This window comes from Dipodomys spectabilis, unplaced genomic scaffold, assembly GCF_019054845.1.
Source record: "Dipodomys spectabilis isolate Male_0828 unplaced genomic scaffold, ASM1905484v1 ptg000042l, whole genome shotgun sequence".
NCBI lineage: Eukaryota > Metazoa > Chordata > Mammalia > Rodentia > Heteromyidae > Dipodomys > Dipodomys spectabilis.
Window position 1 is genome coordinate 2,663,848 of NW_024870719.1, and position 6,187 is coordinate 2,670,034.

Genomic DNA, 6,187 nt, shown 5'->3' on the forward strand with positions numbered 1-6,187 from the left:
ATTTCTGCTGCCATTGATTCATAATTAGTGCTAATCTGTTTAAGAAGTGCCAATCTCTTCTTTTCTAGTGCTCTTTCTAGTGGATTTCACTTAATTCTGCATTAACGTGTTTATTTGCTTCCAAAAGGGCATGGTTAGTGTATGCAGGGGTTCCAGTGGCTCTATCTCACATCTGGAAGAAACAACTCTTTTGCCATATTGATGACAGGTTCAAGAGGAAACCAAAGGAAACCTACTTTTCCCTGCTATTCAGGATTTAATAAAATCCTACCGTGTTAATAAGATAGTGAGTTCTTTTGTGTGTGTGGGGAATGGGGTTCATGATCATTCTCTTGGGAAGGGCCCCTCTGTTCCCGTCTTGGCTGCCTCTTCTCTCTATTCTCACGAGCAGAGTGCACACAGCCCATTTGTCACCTTCACAAGTGGGCAGCTACATAAGTCGCAATCTGGATACTGGTGTGTCCGGAGAGATAAGACTGATCCTTCCCCAGCTGTCCCCCCCCCCCCCCCCCCCCCCCAATGATTGGCAACTCCTTTGGAAGAGGCTGCACCCTCTCTCTCGTATAAAGGTTATCAAAGTGCTCACCATTCAAGTCTTTGTTTTTGCTGTGGCTGTAACTTCCATTAAAACAACCAGCAGCCATGGGAATATAATACCAAACAGGGAAAAAGAGGCAAAACTTCATTCCCACGGTCTGAGTAAGGCTATGTGGTTTGTTACATCTTTACATCTTTTTTTTCTTTCTTCTCCAACCTGCTGTTACCCGCTATCTCATAGCCCATCTTGCTTCCCAGGAGTCAAATGATTGTATATAGCATTTGGTTAACCCTTACCATCCGGATACATCCTTATCCTCATTTAGTTGGGACTGGGGGAATGCTCAATAGAGCCAACATGGAGACTGCGAAGTGTGGTGACATGCCATTCTATCGTACATTTGCATGTTACATCAAGTGAGACCTCTTTAAGTCTCACATGATTTTTTTCTTCTCCATTACAAAAAGGAAAATTTTAGAGCTTTAAGCAAGACAAGTGAAATTGATTTAAGCTTGTATCTAGGATCCATATTGGCTCACAACAGTTCTGCCATAGTGACATGCTAACAGATTTCCTCTTCTTATAATTCTTTGCTAAACTCTGGTTGCTTGGAAGCGGCATGGACCTTGACAGCTGTAGGCTGTGGGGGCTGACTGGCCCCACGTCTGACACCTGGATCTTGCTTACTCTTGACTTCCAAAGACTTAAGAGCCTTCTGCCTTCTCTGAGTCAAGGAGCAATCTTTTTGGTTTCTTTTTGATTTAAAAAAATCAAAAAGACAGTTTCCCATGTAGCTCATGCTAACCTCAAAAATCTTGTTATCTGCCAGATGCTGGTGGCTCATGCCTATAATCCTGGCTGCTCAGGAAGCTGAGATCTGAGGATCATGGTTTCAAATCAATCCCATCAGGAAAGTCTGTGAACCTCTTATCTCCAATTAACTCCCCCCCCCTCCCCCCCGCAAAAAAGCCAGAAGTGGAACTGTGGTTCAAGTGGTAACGCTCTAGCTTTGAGCAAAAGTCTAGAGATGGGTAGTTTCTTTTTAGTCCCCCTCGGAGTGGGTCGGCTGGTGCCCGGTGCTCGGGTCCCGAGGGGACGGTGGCCTGGGCACGGAGAGACACAGACTCCCTTGAGGACGAGAAGCATCTGCTCGCTAGTCATGGCGGCGCTAGGCCCCGGCAGCCAGAGCGTCACGGAGCACGTCGTCCGCGTGCCCAAGAACACCACGAAAAAATATAACATAATGGCTTTCAATGCAGCTGATAAAGTCAATTTTGCTACATGGAATCAGGCCCGGCTAGAGCGGGACCTGAGCAACAAGATTTACCAGGAAGAGGAGATGCCAGAGTCGGGTGCAGGCAGTGAGTTCAACCGGAAGCTGCGGGAGGAGGCACGCCGCAAGAAGGGCGGCATCATCCTGAAGGAGTTCCGGCCCGAGGCCCAGCCCTGGCTGCTGCGCGTCCACGGCAAGTCTGGCCGGAAGTTCAAGGGCATAAAGAAGGGAGGCGTGACAGAGAACACTTCCTACTACATCTTCACGCAGTGCGCTGATGGAGCCTTTGAAGCCTTCCCTGTCCACAACTGGTACAGCTTCATGCCACTGGCCCGGCACGGCACACTCACTGCCGAGGAGGCGGAGGAGGAGTGGGAGAGGAGGAACCAGGTTCTGAGCCACTTCAGTATCACGCAGGCCAGGACCAGGATGAGGATGAGGAGGAGAAGGGGAAGCGCAGCCGCAAGAAGGCCAGCGAGCTGCGCGTCCACCACCTGGAGGACGACCTGGAGATGTCCTCGGATGCCAGCGATGCCAGCGGCGAGGAGGGCAGCAAAGCCCCCAAGAGCAAGAAGAAGGCCCCCCTGAGCAAGGCGGGCAGGAAGAAGAAGAAGAAGAAGAAGAAGAAGGGCTCGGACGACGAGGCCTTCGAGGACAGTGATGACGGGGACTTTGAGGGCCAGGAAGTGGACTACATGTCCGATGGCTCCAGCTCTCCAGATGAGGAGGCCGAGGGCAGGAAGAGGGCCCCAAAGGCGTGGATGAGCAGAGCGAGAGCAGTGAGGAGAGCGAGGAGGAGAAGCCGCCCGAGGAGGAAAAGGAGGAGGAGGAGAAGAAGGCGCCCACCCCACAGGAGAAGAAGCGCGAGAAAGATAGCAGCGAGGAGTCAGACAGCTCAGAGGAGAGCGACATTGACAGCGAGGCCTCCTCGGCCCTCTTCATGGCGAAGAAGAAGACGCCCCCCAAGAGAGAGCGGAAGCCGTCAGGAGGCAGCTCGAAGGGCAACAGCCGGCCGGGCACACCCAGCACCGAGGCTGGCAGCACATCGTCCACCCTGCGTGCAGCAGCCAGCCAGCCAGAGCAGGGCAAGCGCAGCAGCGAGACACCAGCCGCCAAGCGCTTGCGGCTTGATGGGCCACAAAGCCTATCTGGGAAGTCCACCCCACAGCCGCCCTCGGGCAAGTCCACTCCGAGCAGCGGTGACGTGCAGGTGACGGAGGATGCGGAAGCCCATGACCACGAAGGACCTGCTGAAGAAGTTCCAGACCAAGAAGACAGGGCTGAGCAGCGAGCAGACGGTGAACGTGCTGGCCCAGATCCTCAAGCGCCTCAACCCCAAGCGCAAGATGATCAATGACAAGATGCACTTCTCCCTGAAGGAGTGACCCCCCAATAAATGCTGCTCACACGCAAAAAAAAAAAAAAAAAAAAAAAAAAAGTCTAGAGATGTTACCCAGGCCCTGAGTTCAAACCCAAGCACTGGCATAATAAACTAACAAACTCTCTTGTAATCCTTCTCAGCTTTGCAATGAAAGAAACGATCTTATTCTCGGAACCAGAAACTGATTAAATCTCAGATTTGGAGGATGCCCACATTGGCACACTGCCTCTTTATAGAATCTTTGAATGCATTTTAGATTATTTTATAAGAACTTTTAATAAGTACAAGATTAAATTATCATTAAAATACTGTTTCTCTTAGTGCTACATCAACTAGCCAGATTCCCCCCTAGGAGTTCTAATTACTCTATCTTTCCTATGTCTCATAGTAATTTAGGACTTTAGTTTTTGTGTGGGTCCTATGGCTTGAACTCAGGACCTGGTGCTATCATTCAGTTGTTTTGTTTTGTTTTTTTTTTTGCTCAAAGCTATCACTACTACTTGGCTTTTTGTGCTCTCTCTCTCCCCCCCTCCCTCCCTCCCTCCCCCCCTCCCTCCCTCCCTCCCTCCCTCTCCCCCTCTCTCCCTCCCTCTCCCCCTCTTCCTTCCTTCCTTCCTTCCTTCTCTCCCTTCCTTCCCTTTCTTTCCCTTCTTTCCTTTCTTTCTTTTTTTGCCAGTCCTGGGGCTTGAACTTGGGGCCTGGGCACTGTCCCTGAGCTTCTTTTGCTCAAGGCTAGCACTCTACCTCTTGAACCACAGCTCCACTTCTGGCTTTTTCTGTTTGTGTGGTACTGAGGAATCAAACTCTGGGTTTCATGCATGGTAGGCAAGCACTCTACCATTAAGTCACATTCCTAGCCCAATGTTTGGTTTTTCTTTATTTTAATTGTGAAAATACCATACAGAGGGGTTACAATTACATGAGCAAGGTAATGAGTACATTTCTTATCATTGTTGCCTCCTCCTTTGTAATGTTTGGGTTTTCTTTTCCTTTTTCTTTTTTTTGGGGGGTCCGGTCGTGGGGCCTGAACTCTGGGCCTGGGCACTGTCCCTCAGCTCTTCAGCTCAAGGCTAGCGCTCTACCACTTGAGCCACAGCGCTACCTCCGCCTTTTATCTTTTTGCTTATGTGGTGCTGAGGAATCGAACCCAGGGCCTCAGGCATGCAAGGCAAGTGCTCTACCACTGAGCCACCTTCCCAGCCCCAGGAATGTTTTTATAGAATGTTTTCTTGGAATGTTTTTCCACCAATTGATTTTGTTCTTTGAATAAGCTACACTTTTTTTTGGTATGTCTTTTAATTTTTGTTGAAAACTGGTATTTGAATATTATTTATTTATTTATTTAGGTCCATTGTGGGGCCGGAACTCTAGGCCTGGGCACTGGCCCTCAGCTCTTCAGCTCAAGGCTAGTGCTCTACCACTTGAGCCACAGCGCCATTTCTGGCTTTTTCTGTTTAGGTGGTGCTGAGGAATCTAACCTCATGCATTTGAGGCAAGCACTCTACCACTGAGCCACCTTCCCAGCCCTTGAATATTATTTTAACTGTAAAAAATTAAAACTTTTATTCAGGGCTTGGAAATTTATTTATGTATGCACATGTGTTGGAGCTTGAACTTAGGGCCAGGGTGCTGTCCTTGAGCTTTTTTATTCAAAGCTAGCACTCTTCCACTTGAGCTATAACTCTACTTCCAGAATTTTGTTGGTTAATTGGTGATAAGAGTTCACAAGTGGTGCTGTGGCTCAAGTGGTAAAGCACTTGCTTGAGCTGAAGAATTCAGGAACAGCACCCACACCCAGAGTTCAAGCCTCACAACTGACCCCTCCCCCCAAAAAAAGTACTTAAAAAAAAAAGGGCTGAGAAGGTGGCTCAATTGTAGAATGCTTGCCTTGCATGCATGAGGCCCTGGGTTTGAATCCTCAGTACCACACAAGCAGAAAAAGCCAGAAGTGGTGCTATGGCTCAAGTGGTAGAGCGCTAGCCTTGAGCTGAAGAGCTGATGGACAGTGCCCAGGCCCAGAGTTCAGGCCCCATGACCAACAACAAAAACACACAAAGAGTTTCACAGGCTTTGCTGTTGGGGCTGGGTTTTGAACTATGATCTTCAGATCTCAGCCTTCTGAATAGCTAGCATTTCTGAAGGCTGTATCCCTTGTCATTGTCATGTGTGGCTATTGAGTCTCCAGATATTTCACGGGTGCTTGGGAACTACAAAATAAAATAAACATTCCCTTCCTCTCCCAAAGTGAAGAATCACTTGAACCCAGGGGTTTGAAACAGCCTTGGATAATATAGTTAGATTCCTCCATCTTAAAACAACAGCACTCTTCAGACTAACAGACTAACAATTCTTCAGATGAAATGGAGTAAAATATTAAGGATACAATAGACTACCTAAGGCCCACCTAGGAAATGGATGGAGCTTTATTGGTTCCTTCTGCTGTTCAAAAAGCAGCCGCTATAATATGGGGAACCTATGGTGGAACTTAGAAAGCTACCCAGGTGACCAGGACAAATCACATGTTCAGAAAAGACCTGAGAAAATGGTAAGCCTTTACCTTTGGTTGTCTGTAGGTGCACTGCCAGCTTAGAAGGAGATCACAGAGCCAATCTGCAGAGATTAGGAGAGTTGTGACTTTTGTTTTCTAGGTTTTGTTGTTGCTGCTTGTTTGTTTGGGGAGGTATTTTTTCTTTTTAAAATTTTTTAAAAATTATAAACTTTGAAGTAGTTGTACAAAGAATTTCCTTTGTACAAAACAGCATATGAGTACAAGGTATCTGACAACATTGTCACCCATCGCTCCTAACCCATCCCTTCTCTCACTTTTTTTTAAAATTGAGATTAGGTGATTACATAAATTTCACATAGTTCACACTATTGTGGAATAGTGATACTTAGTTAAAGTCACAAACACATTTTAACCTTCACAAGGCACATTGTCATTACCATGGTCAGTTTGTGAATTCAATAAGCTTTGACAATACAAGTTATTTTT

The 6,187-nt window shown here is 47.5% G+C and overlaps 1 pseudogene; it reads left to right on the forward strand.

Moving 5' to 3' along the window:
* Positions 1-1,579: 1,579 nt before the first annotated feature.
* LOC122106500 lies at positions 1,580-3,197 on the forward strand (annotated as a pseudogene).
* The last annotated feature ends 2,990 nt before the right edge of the window (positions 3,198-6,187 follow it).